We start from the raw sequence: 16,219 nt of genomic DNA, 5'->3' as shown, positions 1-16,219 counted from the left end.
TTACTTTTATATGTAATTAGTATAGCAATAAATACTTTCTGAGATGCAACTCTTCTTCTAATTTTGGTTTTCTAGGCAAGTCTAGCCAAGTCATAGCAAAGAACACAGCATCAGAAGAAAGTTATTGCAACAAAGCTGGAATCAATGTCAATAAAATAATGCCAATATCATTTGTATGAGCAGAAACACATAGAAATTTCCTATTACATCTTGAAAAATGTATTTATAATAAACTAGGTTTCAATTTATTTTTTTTCAGCATCGTATAGAGGACTTTTAAGGTAATACTGAAAACACTATCAGCTTAAGAAATCTGAGTCAGTTCCTTATATGAATAAAATTCATTCAGCACACACAGCATGCCTTACTGCATGAGCTGTAAATTGTCCCTTCATGATTTGAACAGGACAAAAGAGGCCCTGAAACAACACAAAGCACTGCAAAGACTTCCCTGGACAGCATTTCAAAACACCTTCATCTGTGAACATCCAATGACTTATGTTTGAAGAGATTAAAATGTGCTTGCCCATGAAAGATAATCTCTGATGTTGCTTTGGCTCAGCTCCTGGGCAGGGTGGTCCCATTGCTGAGTTTTGTGTCCAAAATCCACTGAATTTGTACAACTGAAGCTGGAGGTGAAAGGCAGCTGCATGAATCCAAAGCAGGAATCCATGCATCAGGTAGGACCCAAATCACAGCCCTGATGGGATCTATGCCAAGTTCTGATGTCCAAGCTCCATTTAATCTCAGACTTCACTGACACAAATCTGGAAAACATGATGGTTCCTTTTCTGTGAGCTAAATTTGAGAAAAAAGGGGAAAAAAAATTACTAATTTTGAATGATAGACAAAGATAAGTATAGAGAAAATACATAAGGGTAAAGAAAAAATTTGTTTTTCAGAATCTTAGGAAGATTTTTTGTGTGTGCAGAGATCTTCCTTTTTTTCCCCTGGGCCATTAAAATCCATTAAACCAAGACCTCAGGATCTAAAAGCTGTAAGTAATTAGGCATTGACCAAAACAAACCATTTTGCTGCTGTGTCTTTTGTGTCAGCAGCATTCACATTAATGCAGAAGGACCCACCAGAAGAGCTGATATGGTCAATAAGTTATGGAGTAAAATACTTTATTATTCCACAATTGCTCCTTTATGTTATAAATTTGCATTTTAATAACTCCCTAATTATTTATTTACTCGGTGTTGTCCATGGTATGCAATTTAAGGAGTTTTAACTCCATGTTTAATTGACTATGCATAATAACTCTTGGTGAAAGACATGGAATTAGGATGACTGTAAGAAAGATTGCAAAAGTAATTAAAAACTTCATCTAGTCTAATCACAAGAATTTCTATATTATGAAGTGCCTTCATTTGCAAAACAAAGGGAGAATAAGGCTTCCAAGGGCTAAATCATTTTGACCTCTGTTTATGCCATCTTGCCTGGTTTCCATGAGACATTCCAAAGGGCAGAGCTTGGCTGGCCAGCCTGGACTTCCACCCTTAACTGACTGTCCATGCTATTGTAGTCTTAATTCAACCTTTTAATCCTGCCTGAAATGCACTTACTTGAGGTTGAATTAATAATAATTGCCAGCTCCTTGGCATCAGACACAGTCTACCTTAGTGCCACTTTACTGTCTGGAAATTCCAGCTCCTGGCGTCAAGGGGCTCCAATCACTTCCACAATTTCTAGAAATAGCTGTGACCTGCTTTTTTGCACCATTTCCATCCTTTCAGGCTGAACCTGAGCTCCTAGAAACAGAACACTATTGAAGTGTGAGCTTTTTTAGTACTTACTGCTTGGTAACTTCGTTTTTCCGATTTAATTACAGGTTTCATGTTTAGAGTACGGAGAAGGACATCTTGTATAAAGGCATCTTTTCATGTGTGGACAGACCATAAAAACATAGGTAGGGGCTTCTTTTCCACAGTGGGTGCCCCTGTGGTGTTCAGAAATGCCTCACTGCTCTGTTATCAAGCAGACCTGTTTAGAAAAGAAAGAAAAAGAGAACCTGAAGTGCAACAAGCTCCTGCTTGGTTACCTCAAACCAGCCACTGTTTGGTGGTGTGGGACCAAATGTCAGGCCAGACAAAGAAGGCAAGGATACAGTGAGTTGGGCTATTGTGGAGAAAGAGCAGGAATAAAACCAGTGTGGACAATAGTGACATTTCTGTCGGTGCAGTGGGTGCAGCACACCCACTTGCTTTGTCTGAAAGTCCTGTGGGGTGCAAGCTCCCGTAGCTAACACAGCTGTTAGTAAAACTCACTGCACCATAGATGAGCCATTAGTGCTCTTATCCTTAATAACTGCAATTTGGGGAGTCAGTCTAAGTGAAAATAATTTAATTAAAATTGCCTTAATTAATGTGATTATTGCACCAAATCAAGAGGACAACACATTAATGCTTCTCTGAAGAATACTTTTTCACCTCTTCTCTTCTACTGAAAGATTTAGCATTTACTGACTCAGTAAATTACTGAGTCATTAATTTATGCTTGGGGGATGAAAAAGTTATTTTCAATAGAATTAAACCTACAACCTGATGATATAAGGGACTCCTCATGAGATTGCTTGTACTGTAAATCAATCAATTTCTCCCCATTCAGGGCTTTGGAGCACCAGCTAAATTTGCTTTTTTACAATGAGGGCACAAGGACTGTTTATTTTTCTTCCAGATGGGGTGGATGGTGTCTGTCATAAGTCAGCTGAGGTGAGGAGCTGGGGAGGAGGTAAAATGAATATACAGGATAGGGAAGCTAATAAAACCCCTTCTTTTATACAGGACCAAGGAGCACTTGGCAATAAGATCACAAGTGCAGGCAGACAGGGAGATTCGTATTTCAATCACATTGGCTCTTTAAGAAAAAATGTATTTATTTATTTGTTCCATGGTCTCACCTTATTTAGCTGTGCACTATAAAGGTATTTACCATACTAATCCCATTAGGTAGATAATATCCCTGTCAGAGTTCCTGAGGAAAGCTTCTCACCACCCCTATTGTTCCACTCCTCCTGATGGCTCAGGAGACAAGAGCCCATAGAATCAGAGACTGAAATTTAAGACCAAATTAGATCCTCACACCTTTGCTCCAAAGCATCTTGGAAGTGTTAAGCTACTAAAGTGCTTAATCTGATGACTCAGGGGAGTCTTGCTCTTCCTTAGCAGTGAGGCTTCACCTACAACTCAAATGCAGTACAAGCAAAGGATCTGCTCAAAGCAGAGTTGTGACTTGACTGGTAGAAAAAAGGTGAAACATGTAGAGTGGGTGGGATCTGTCTAGTTCAGATTTCCTCCCATCTGTGAAAAAAGTATTGTTTCCATTTGTTCTTTCTGACAACCTCTCAGAAGAGGACTCAGGAATTCAGAGAGAAAAATGATTGCACTTGGAAAAAAGCTAGACAAATTTGGGAATCTTTCTGTTCCCACAGACCTCTGTTTACTGAGCAGATGCAGCCAAGATGAGCTTGGAGCAGCAGTGAAAGTGCTGGCTCGTTACCCAGGTGCCTCTTAACACGTCTGTCAGTCCAGAGAAATAACACAGCTTTCTCTGCTTTCATGTATGTGACCACAGGCTGATGTGCCCAAGGGTCAGCTGCTTTGAAGTGCACACATATTTTGTGTCGCTTATTTTTTAGCAAATGTGCCTCTCAATTTCATGTAAAACCCAACTGTGGTTTTTTAGGCCCTATTTGAAGTGTTGTGTTGACATGGGATTAGATGAGTCTTCAATTTTTTTGTTTAACACCATTTTCATTCCATTGGTAGCTTTCATAATCTGCTGGCAAATTCATGCAAGAATAAGAGTGGTCCTACATCTAGAGCATATTTAAACCAAAAAACCAAAGTAGTCTGTGGGTTGCAAAATAAAAACTTGATACATATGAAACCCTCTGCAGGTCAAACAATAACTGGATGGGAATTTATTTCATCAGAGTCCTGAGGAAGGACCTGAGTAAAGGTAAAAAATCCTGGCTGAGAGCAAGGGAGAGCTAATGGTGCTGGACTTGGTGGAGGAACAGGAATTGGTTCCTGTGAGTAAATCCCAACTGTGAATCAATGAAGTTAATCAAGAAAACATCTAATCAGTTTAATGCCCTGTTGCTCATGAAGAAATAATAATAATAATAATAATAATAATAATAAAATCACTAAAGAAGATTTAAAATTTGCAAACACATTCCATCTTTCCCAGAATTTCAGTTTCCCAGTAAGGTCACAGCAGATATTTAGTCCTGCATTAATATTTGTAAAGACTCCTGAAAGTGCTGGGCTAAGGAGAAGAAATAAGGCGAGGTGCTGATGGAGAATTTGGGCCAGCTGCTTCACAAACCATTTTGATACAGAGTGTTTTAGAGGGAGGATTGCAGGAGGTGGAGTGGGTGGCTTCAGCCAGTCTGTCTCTGAAATGGTCTGGCAGAGCTGTATGAGAGGGGCAGCTTTGTTGTGTTCATGACAGGAGATAAAATTAAAATTTTAACTACTGCCTCAGCAAAGCCCAATACCCCCTCCTCCTCAGAATCTCCTGTCTGACACACCTTGAAGGAGGAATCTCTTTGAAGGTCCATCAGTGAAGAAAGCTGTGGCAATTCTTATCATGGCTGGACTGCATTTTCAGAGCAAGGGAAATTCCAGCAAAACTTCCAGATCCATCAAGGTGGTTTAGCTCTTATTCATCACCCTCCTGGCATCCAGGCTTGAAATCCTTAATGTGATTAGTGCCGGGGAAATGATTTTCATCCTGCTCAGCTTTACTCACAGCCCCTGGTAAAGTGCAAGACCTGGTGGCTGAGAGGAGAGGGTTGACTGAAATCTCCCCCTTTTCCAGCAGAGCTGGAATGGCAGGGCTCTGTCCCCAGAGATCCCGTGGCACACAAATGTCCCTTTGCTCCATGGCAAACAGAGCCACAACAATTACATCCATCCACGGCAGGAGCACTGAGAAGAGAGAAAAGCTGGAGCTGTTGTGGCACAAGTAGGGACAGCCAGGAGGAATGCCTGCAAACATCCTGACATTGAACTTCTGATTCCATTTTCAGAAAGGACGCTGGCATCTGGTGTGTTATTAAGTAACTCTGTGGAGATCTGTTAAATGCATAACCTCCCTGCACAAAGGATACATTCTTTTACTGGCTTTCTCCCTTTAACCCCTGCTTCCCTTTGATACTTGCCTGCTCCACAGTTGCCAATCATGATTTTGCAAACTCAGTTGAAACATTTCAGTGGGACAAATCACCCTGTTTTTTTTACTCCCTGCCATCCTCAGGAGTTTACAGTCAGAACCTCCTTTCAGCCTGAATTTTCCCTTTGCTTTCCTGCAAATCCTTGGAGTTGTTTTCAACAAGATGCACCAAGGTGCTTCACCAAGAGAACAAACATCTGACAAAAGGTAAGGATCAAAGTTGGTCAGCCATGGAAGGTGACTGGTAATGGTAGATAAAGATTAAGCAGATGACAGGACTGAGCTGTGTTTTGTTCTCGTTAGAGTACCATGGAGGACGGGGCAGAATTCAGACAAAATGTAAGAAAACTGTTATGAGGAAAATTGTAGGGAATAACTGATAGAAACTCAGTTTATTGAATTTTACTCATCAAATACTGCGGAAGATGCTCCAGGTGTGATTTTGACTTGAATTTCAGCAGGTCACAAGGCTTTATGGAGGGATGGTTTCAGGAATGTTGCTGCAGCCTCTCTGAGCACTATTACAGCACAAAGCAGAGCACAGCCTTACCTAAACCTGAGCTTTCCCTTTGGGCTGGGTTGCAAACCAACTCCAAATGGATGATATTGGTTTAGAGTTAGCTTTGCCACAAGGATAAGAGCTCTTGCAGCCAGGACAGGTCAATTAGCATCCACCCAAGTGTCCTCCAGCTAAAACCTTCCCTTACATGGAAAAATAAGTACAAGACCATGGCTGACAGGGATAACTGAATCAGCACAGTCTGTAGCAGAGAGCTTCTGGCCTCCTTAGCTTTTATCTGTTTTTCTTTGCCACAAAGGAGGACTTTGGATTTTATAATATTTGTAATTCCCAAACTCTTTTGCACATGATGTCAGCTGTCAGGGTGACAGAGAAAGAAAAGCTGTAGGTCTCAGCATTAAGTGACTGTGGGAAAGCAGCAGAGGAGCAGAAGTTGCCTGAGTGGCAGCCCAAAACTTGGTTTTTCCTGAGTCAGAGAAGGCAGGATGTGGACACTCAGCCCTTGTCTCGTCCTCTTCCTCGCAGGAGGTAAAGCTGATCTAATTGTCACGTATTCATTGTGAAGAGGGAGGATGTTATAGCTCTACACTCAGTCAGCTGGAACAGTGACCCCAGGAGTGGAGCTGGCCTTGAATAATGCAGTCATTTAGTACCTATCTTAATACAAATTCTGCTGATATGGCTGGAGAAGAAAGAAAATTAAGGTCATTAACATGGAGTATAGGGAAAATAAAAGGAAGAAACTGCCTTTTGCAGCCCCATACTCCTACTGCTTTCAGTTCCTACAAAAAACCATACTCACAGTGTTTATAATAGTTATCTGCTCAAGTATTAAATGAATCAGAAAAAACCCCTACAAAGTTAAATATACACCAGGTAATGGTGAAGGTCTGAATGTATCCAGTGAGGTAAGAAGGGAGCTGTGCAATTTGTGTGGAATGACTGGAAACAGCTTTCTCAGTGCCCTTGAGTGCTTTTCCACCAGCATGGCACATTTCCTTCACAAGGAGTCTTGATTTATCCCATGTCTACAGCCTCTTCATTTTACCACAGCCCAGGGTTTTAATACTTCCATTTTCAAACCTCCAAAGACCCTGGTATAAGGCTCTGGAAGTGAAAGAGATCTTTTCTACCCACTTCCCTCAGTGGTATCTTCATCTTCCTGACACTTGTTTTCATAGGATATTTGATTTTTGTCACTTTCATGTGTGTTGCAGGCTCAGCTAATGTGGGATTCTCTGCTTCCCAGTCAAGGGAGACCCACCTTCTGGGACTTTATCATAACTAGAAATGATCATCTGTGTTATTCAGAAACCTTTATGTAAATAACACTCCTGACACATATCTGCATAATTAGGGTCCCTCATGAATATGACATCCTGTGGCTTAGGGTAAAGTATTAATTGATCTATGAAATATTCTGAAATCCCACTGGAATGCAGTTTATGTCAAATGAGTTTCTCTTTGTTTTTGACTCCCTGCATTATATGCAGATAAATTCACCACAATCCTATTATTCAGTGTTTCCTTCTAATGAATTATTACTCTTCAAAACCCATAGCAGGAGTAGTAAGAAGTACCCAGAGAGCTTTGACTTGTACCCTCTTCCCTCTTCTGCAGGGCATTTGTAATTTGCTCATTTAATAATGATTTTAAAATGTTTAAAATCTAAACAAAACAACAAGTTCCTACTCTTGTATTCAGGTGTGAGTTATCCATCTTTCATGATGAGACAGGCATAATAATTATATAAGCCCTTGGGCCAGTATACATGAGCATTAAAGTGAATTACGACATGATCAGACTGCTAAGGAAAGCCACAGTTATTTTGCAGAAATGGGGCCAAATTCTGCTCCCCTGAAACTGGTCATGATGCTACAGAAGTCAGCAGTTACCTTCCTGTGAAATTCACTCCCTTCAGCCTAATGTAAACTTGGGATTTTAGCCCTGTCATACTTGTACACTCTGCTGCCAAGAAAAGAGCACTGAAACAAGACGATAATTTTTCAGTTTTATGTTGCAAGTGCGCCTCTCATGCTCTGTGAGACAATGGGAACAGAACAAAAGATGACTCGGATACACAGATTTAAAATATGTGTGCTTTCCAAAAGCACAGCATAAAGAGGCAAAGTGAGAGAATTCTACAGCTACAATAGTTTGACCAAAGATCAGAGAAGTCAATGGGAGTCTTTCCATTTTTCATTCAGAGAGATTTAGATCAGGTCCCTTTGGGGACTCATAATGAAGTTTATTTCCATTATAAATATACAGTTGATATGTCAAATTTTACTACCATCATGAGAAAACGATTACACACAGAGTCACAGACCAGCTGAAATTCACTTGAAAGAAAATTGCAGTAAGTTACTATTGCCAAGTCCTAAAGGGAATGACATTTGACAAGAAAAACATTCATACTTCTTAGATACAATCACTAAATTTTATTCTTTCTGTGGTGATCAGTCTATTGCACTCATTAATGAGAAATCTGTCCCTCTTAAAAATTGATCCTTACTGACCTTTTCCATATCTTCCTCCTGATCTTAGCATATGACTTGACAGAAGGAAAAAAATATTTTTACACTAAAATAGCTGAATGCTTGTGGAGTTTGGATAGGTGCATGAGTTGCAACCAACTAATTTTAAATTTTTGGTTGTCTTTTACAAATTAGCTTTTTTTTTTTTTTCCCCTTCTAGTGAAGACAAAGCATTAATGGAAAGGTAATAACTTTTTTTATGATCGTAAACTAGACTGTCTGATTTATGGCTTTCTTTCTCTGGGTGTTGCATTTATATGAACCATATCCTAATTCAGCATCAACCACAGCTTTTGTGAAGATCTCTGTACTTAAAAAATGAACAAACCCAACTCAACATGTTATTAATTACACAGTATGGAATGGAAAAGAGTCTTTGACCATATTTACATCAGAATCTGTTCTTTCCTGTTCGAAAACTGAAGTGATCGACACACTTTCATCAAGAACTCAAAATTCAGAAGTTTCAACCAATTCTATTCATTATGAACATAATTTGGTTTTGGTGGGTGGAATTCTCATTAGTCTCTGAGCTGGCTGGCATGTTTTGATAACTGAAAAACAAAGTGAAAATCTCAGCAATGTGAAAGCAAGTTTGTTTATTTTCCCAAATGACCCTACTGAAATTTTCTCCCCAAATTAAAAACACTTGAATACATATTGATAAGTTTCACATGCCCCTGACTTTGAGGGACACCATCCATTTTGATTCTGAATCACTAAGCTCTCCCTGTATTTCATATTCTCATTCATTGACAGATTGTAAAGAGGATGTAAAGGACTGAAGTCTAAGGAAGAGATACAGCAAAGAGATGAAGGAGTGTTTTTTATCTGTCTGTCTCCTCAAGTCCTCAGATGGTGACTAGATGCCTACAGATAAGACATTCCTTAATCAAGGAATTAGAGAACTCTGTAGTTAAATGGCATTGAGTGAGTCATAGAGGAGATCAGATCATCTAACGAAACCTTCAGTTAGAATATGCAACCCTCTGAATACAGATAATAATTTTCCAGGAGTCAAAGAGCAGATCTTTCTAAATCAGTTATTTTGGTGGGAAAAGAAGCTTTAGGGGTCCTATATGTCTTTTTCAAGGGTCCTAAATGTTAGAGCTGACCTAGGGCAATGTGACAGAAGTGTCTGGCTGAAATTCTGTCTCCAGTGAGCCCAATGGGGAGTCTGAATTCTGCGTGGCCATGTTACCACCCAGGGTGTCAGTGGGAAAATTGCCAGTCTAAACCAAGAAAAAGCAATATATTCAACCCTAGGAAGCAAAATAGATAAAATATTCCAGTCCCCAGTCCCTCATCTCCCCACAGACCCTCTCCCCCAAGCCAAATGGAGAATGCCATCAGATTTACAGGTCTGTCAAGGTAAGAGATGTTTGGGGCAAGTCTCTGCAGAAAACATGCGTGAGGCAGGGAGGTCTTTCTGTTTGTCTAACACAGAAAATGGGTAACTAAGTGTAGGAAATGGGGGCTACAGCCATGGGATATGAAGGCAGCAAGAAATTGCATAAATTGGACAAAACAAAGTTCATCATTGTGCTCACAGAATCACAGAGTGGTTGAGGTTGGAAGGGGGCTCTGGAGGTCACCTTGTCCAAGCCATCCTCAAGCAGGGTCAGCTAAGGTAGCCTGCCCAAGTTCCATTTCACAGAGACACCCAAGGACACACTCCTGTCTTCATCATCACCATTCAGTGATGATCCCATCAGACCTTTCCTCCAGGTGCAAACTCTTCCCCAGCTTGCTCAGTGCTGCTGCTTCTCGCTCATTAATGGATCTCCCTCGAGGAATTTCTTGACATGCAGGTAGCTCATAAACCCACAGCTTTTATGGGAGTCAGGGCAGAGCTTAATTCTACTTACAGGAAACAGGAGGAAGAAGGGGGGACTTCTGAGCTGTTTTATTGTAATTTAAGTAGCCTTCTAAGATATGAGGAGCTGGCAGTAATGTCAGAGGTTACAAGGAGTTTCCATACAATTGCAGATCCATATTTCTCTGTCCTTGCTCACAGTGTGGGAGAAGAGCAGCCAGAGGGAAGTGGCAGAACCAGGAGGAGGAAAGAGCTGTTAGCTGGCTCTGGTTTGTCTCTCCCTCTTATCAGATCTTAACTGTGCAGTAGCAGCTTCCACAGCAAGCTCCTTTACAGCCTGACTCCCTGGAGAGGGGAGGTTTCAGGCACAGGAGAGCAGCTCTTTCTGGCCCCAGTGAACTGTGTGGGACCCCTCCATGGCTCAGCTTGGCTTCCTTTGCCTACAGCCCCACAGCTCCCCCGAGGAGATGGACTGGGTTCATCTGTCATTTGTTATTAGGTGAACCCTGACAAACATTAAGACTGTGCTGTGATTCTTTGATGGGCACCTGTCTGTGTTTCTTTTCTAATTGGTTGGGATTTCCTTTGCTGGATTCATATTTCAAACTGCACAAGAAATCAATCCCTTACCCAACTATTTCATGCTTGTAGATGTCCCAGAAAATGTCACTGAATGAACTGAAGTAATCTGGGCCACACTGTGACATAACACATCACAATTGCTCTACTGAGATTCTTCCAGTTTTACATCCACTGTTAATATTTTCAATTATTATTTTAATTTTTTTTTCTTGACAACCAACTTTTCCATCATTTTAGATGATATTTCCTGTTTTAATCCATCCTGGGTACAATTCAATTGTGTGCTCTTTTCCTTGCAGTTCCCAGGGCAGATGGAAGAAAATGGGCATCAGTTTAGATTGTCTGTGCCAGGAAATATATAATAATGCCGTCATTCTTAAGACAACTCTGCAGCAGCAGGCTCAGACAGCTACAAAGTAGAGCACATGCATGGATTTGTCATCCTGTCTTACTCTTAAACAACATTGGCTTCTTTGTCAATTGTGAGGAACCGGGGGGGAAAGCCCCTTGGAGATGAGCCACACGTTTCTTGGTTCCTGAGCTCTGATGGCAATGTTGGCTGCAACACAATCCTTTTTTTAGAAAGGAGAGGTGAGCATCTTGTGCAACTTACTCAGAAAAGTCAACAGATGTGTTTGACAAATGAACTTTCTTGACACAAGTTGACTTGTGACACCCAAGAACAGGATGTGTGTGACGGCGTAAATCCGATGTTCCAGACAGAGCAGGAGTGCTGTTACCTGCTCCCTGCAGCCCCACTTCTGGTGTCCACCATCAATCCATGGGGGTGGACATCTGATGTTTCTATTTCAACTACTGATTTAGTAAGGCTGTGTCTTTTAGCAGGTTCAGCTGAGTGTGGCAGGTCCTTCTGAGAGGACACTTTTCTCCACCTCCTCCTTTTTCACAATACTCAGAACATGAAGAGATTCACTACTTCCTTTGTCTCATGGACAGATAAATAGAGGCTCTGTGGATCTGAAGTCCTACTGGCTCCCTCAGCATCTGTTTCCAGGGTGCCAGTGGGAAGAAGGTGCCTTCAGAGCTGTACATTTTTCAGTACTTCTTCCTTCATCAAATATTTGGGGGATATCATGAAAATATTTATTTCTAAGTGCAAAGGTGCCTTTTACTGGTGGATGCTCTGTTTCTCAGACCCTGTGAGAGAAACAAAGTCCAGTGCTGAAAGAGGTCATTTGGGTGGTTGCATTCCCCATCCTTACCTGTGCCAGAGGCTGGGCCATCCACAAGCAGTTCAAGTCTGGTCACAAGGGCACACAAACATCCCCTGAGGAGCTGTACTTGCACTGAGACACACACACAGCCTATCCAAGCACTTCATGAGGGGGATGGTAATATTTGTAATGCCTCCCAGCAAGCACATGTCAAGAGGTTTGGTAACCCAATATGATTTCTGAAATGTACAGACACATCTGTGTCAACCCCTAATGAGAAAGTGCCTCTGAAGCACTCCAGTAAAACACCTGCAGCCTGGGTGTGTGACTTTTGTGTTGCCTTTAGATAAACATGCTCCCTCCTAACACCAGCCTTGCAGTTTAAGTTGATGTACTTGCAGATCATGGAGTATGAAACTGAGTATTGGTCACGTTAGTGCTGCAAGTCCTGATGGCAAAACACATTTCCTTTAAAAATGGAATGTTACAACTGATGGGTAACACCTCATTGAGTGACACATTTCCACACACATTAGCACATGCTTTGCTCAAAATAGAATGACTTCATTTTAAAGAAAACCTCTACAAGGGAAGGGGATACACCCCTTCCTTTTTTGTGCATTAAGAAGGTTTGAGAATTCCTCACTTTCCTTCTTGTTTCTTGAGTTTCAGCTCACTTTAAAGTCAAAAGCAGCAATGAATGTCCATTTCCAGCACTCCTGTATCAAGGGAGGGTTCTGTATCATGCCCCAGTGCATCCCAAGAACAAAAGATGACTGACACACTGAAGGTGTTTAATAACACACGTAGCTCAGGGAACATTTGACGAAGCAGGATAGCTCTTTGGATGTTGCTTTTTCATCACAGATGTCCCCAGCAAGAGTGCCTAGATCTACCAGAGAACCCTGTAAAACAGCTGAGGCCAATTGCCAATATTTAGGTATAATTCAGGTCATCTCATCCTAAAACAGAGCCCAGAATAAAATATAACAGAGCCCAGAATAAACAGAATAAACTGCATCAAATGATTTTTCTTCTTGTCCTGGACCCCCACAGCAAAATGTTATTGCAACAGAGTCTCTGGTGCCCCAGAGCTCCCTCCCAACCTCTTCTCAGCTGGTCCAAGCCTCCCTGTAATAGATTAAAATAAATAATGATGATAGGGAATTAATAGCTAAGTAATTAAGGTTTAGAAAGACCAGCAAAATCATCCCAGAGCTAAGAAGCTTTCCACAGCTTAGGTTTGAAGAAAAGTTGACACATGAGCAATGTTTAGGTTCTAATCCTCCTCTATCCCTTGCTTAGTCTCAGTGAGAGGAACATACCTCTGCATCTCTCTTCTCTTCTGGATTTTATAGCTCTCCACATTAATCTTGTAATTTGTCCTTGGGTGAGTCCAGCTCTGTTACTGTTCAGCCTCAAGGCTGGGGCCCTGGAAAATATCTTCTGAATTTTCAACAAGCTATTGTCTCCCTCATAACAGCTCTTATTCCTCTCTTCCCTTAGGAAACATAACTCATTAAAGATCAAGAAGAACTTGTCTCAAATACAGGTTTTATTTATAGAATTTCCCCTTCCTCTCCCTCCCCATCTCCCCTTCACTTTTCCCAGTATATTTTATTTTCACCAGCTGTACTATCCTTTCAAAAACAACTTTCCAACTCTGTAGCTCCATCAATGTTACAGGAGTTATCCTGCATCACAGGAAGAGTAAAGATCCCAGGTTTATGCTTCTTTACCATTTAACCAGTAAAAGCTACAATTTACAGGTTCTGCAATCTTTCAAGCTTTCCTGAATAAGGGGTACTTATCCTTGTCACTGAACTTAGGATTACACAAGAATAAAACTTTCTTTTGTCTTTTCTTCCAGGTGTCCATATGTCTGCAACAGGGAATCTGGCCAGCTCACAGAAACTTCCTCTCCTCCAAGAACTGCATACTGAGGCAAATTCCCAGCTTATTAAAAAATAGTTGTGTTATTTTGCCATCTTGTTTGTTCTGCAGTTCCACTGTATTTCCCCCCCTCCCCCTCTCTCTCTTTTTTTTTTTTTAATTATGCTGTTGGCTTTTGGAGGGAAAAAAAAAAGGAAATGGAAAAGAAAAAAAAGTCAAGAATTTTTAAAATATATCTTTATTTTGGGCTGTGTGTCACTTACAAACTTCTGTAGCAATTAATAGGAACATCCCAATATTCAGATGCTATTTGTCCAGTGAAGAGCTGTTTGCATGAAGTATACAGAAGCTTCCAAAAAACCCCTAAAGATCTTAAAGTATGTTATAAAGCTTCTCTTCAACTTCTGACAGAAATGCCTTAACTTCACTGCTGCTGAGCTCTTTTCCAAAGTAAATGAAATCAAAACTGGAATGGCTAAACCTTGAGTAACACTGTCCCAGAGTTTAATGTGTTCCAAACACTCAATTTCAAAGTTTAGCTTAGTTGTTTTAGTTTTTCTGAATGATTCCTAAGACAACTTTTCAATTCAGTGCTGGAGTTTCATTGCTTGTTTGGTTTCTTTTTTTACCCCATCTTATAACTTCCTAGATTTTGAAGGTAAAAGCCAGTTATGTTGAGATCTGGGAAATTGCTTCTTCAAAATAAAGGAAAATATTTTGGCCTGTGGTTTCTTTCATGAAGACATTAAACTGACCATAACAACATATTACATCTTTTTAGTTATACTTCATCCTTGTTACTTTTTGAAGGAAAGGATTGGCAGAATCCCTTATATCCTTTCTTCTTTGAATAAAATAAAAGCATTCTAGAATTATTTTCTTAATATGGACTTGTGAAAAAATTGAAAAGACATAAAAATAAAATAAAATTTAAAAAAATCTAGAAGGCAGTGCAATGTTTGCTGGTGAATCACTGAAGGACACCCAGTCTCCAACACAACATTGTTGCGTAGCTGTTTGCAACTTCACATAATCGAGTTTTGCAATGCAGTTTCACAATGCCGCTTTGTAAGGCTTCCTTTGTAAGAATCCTGTTCCTCAGTATTTAAAAAGCCCAGCTAGGCTTTGGAGAGGAGGATTTCAGCTCTGTCTGCTCCTGGCTTTTCATAATTTCCCCCTGCTCCGTGCCGCTGGCGGAGCCATGGCACAGCTCATCGCGGGGCGCGGATGGAGGGAGGGAGTTGTTCCTCCCAATCCTGATACATTTTTATCCTTTAACATCACACAGGGAACCAGCAGCCCCTCTCAGTCACCCACAGCCCCTGCTGTGCCCGGTGCTCACGGCTTTAACACGTTTCTCCTGTCCTGCCGCAGCAGAGCCGCCAGGTCCCCAGCTCTCCGGCACAAAACGTGCGGCTTTGGTCAACTTCTCAAGCCTCCTGCCAAACTGGGATGCTGGAAGCTGGGAAGATCTCATTAAGCCTTAATGGCCTGAGTGGCTCCAGTGTAGGGCTGGGAGCACAAGTGTTCATGGAAGGATGAAAAGCAAAAAAAATAAAAATAAACGGGTTTTAGGGAGGAAGGTATGATGTCAGGCGGACCACAGCCTATTTCTGGAACTAAGCTGTGAAACCCATGATACATTTTGACACATAAATGTTGCCAAGGAAAACTGATAATATAATTGTTAATACGGTCACAGCCAACTGTTTTTCAGATAAGGAGTTAAACTCTTCCATGCAATACAGTATTTCTGGAACGTAGCACCTAGTCATTCCGTGCTTTCATTGGCTCTGGGATTACTTATATCATATTTAAATAAAAGGACTAGATTATTGGGCACAATAAGAACAATGCATTGCTTGTGGTCTTGCAGCATTTATCTTAAGTCAATACAAAAGTTTGGAGTTCTAAAGCCTGTGTCAAGGGCAGTGAAACAAGGGCCACATTCAGTGAACTAGTGATTTGTTTATTTTTTAATGCACATTTAAGTACCTTATTTTGAGGACTCAGAGGTACATAGATAATTCAGTTAAATATAGCTTAATTTAAAAAAAAAATTGTCTGTCTGAGGAACCAAGTCTGATAGAAAATATTAAAAGTTATTATGTGCAATTTATTCTAGATAAGGCTAATGATCAAACAACTTCCTCATCTCTGCCATAGCACAATTTCCCCTGAGATAGAGGTCCATTTTTGCATCCTTCATATGAGCTTTGTTCCTGGGAGCTCGACAGGGCTCCACAATGTAATTACAGAGTGATTAGGAGTAAGTAATACCAGAAAAGAAGCGATACTTTATAAGTGCAGATATGGAAGGGAAGGGATAGGTTCAAATATGAAACAGAGAGAGACACTGTAGCCCAGAGAAATGAAAACTGCTCAGAGGGGCTCAGGACACAGAGGCAGAGAGTGACAGGCAGGACTCAAGGTGTGCAGGGAACAAGTGGAGCACTGAAGGGTGAAGTCTGGGCAGGAGAAACAAGCAGAACATCTCTGCCACCTGCCAAAA

At 40.9% G+C, this 16,219-nt stretch overlaps 1 long non-coding RNA gene across 1 annotated transcript; it reads left to right on the top strand.

Annotated features, from left to right (window-relative positions):
* The first annotated feature begins 5,125 nt into the window (after nucleotides 1-5,125).
* Nucleotides 5,126-14,428, top strand: LOC107210926. Its single transcript, XR_001524038.3, has 2 exons — nucleotides 5,126-5,391; nucleotides 13,685-14,428. It is a non-coding gene; the product is annotated as an uncharacterized LOC107210926 (long non-coding RNA).
* The last annotated feature ends 1,791 nt before the right edge of the window (nucleotides 14,429-16,219 follow it).

This window comes from Parus major, chromosome 14, assembly GCF_001522545.3.
Source record: "Parus major isolate Abel chromosome 14, Parus_major1.1, whole genome shotgun sequence".
Taxonomy (NCBI): Eukaryota; Metazoa; Chordata; class Aves; order Passeriformes; family Paridae; genus Parus; species Parus major.
This window is presented reverse-complemented; position numbering and strand designations above follow the sequence as displayed.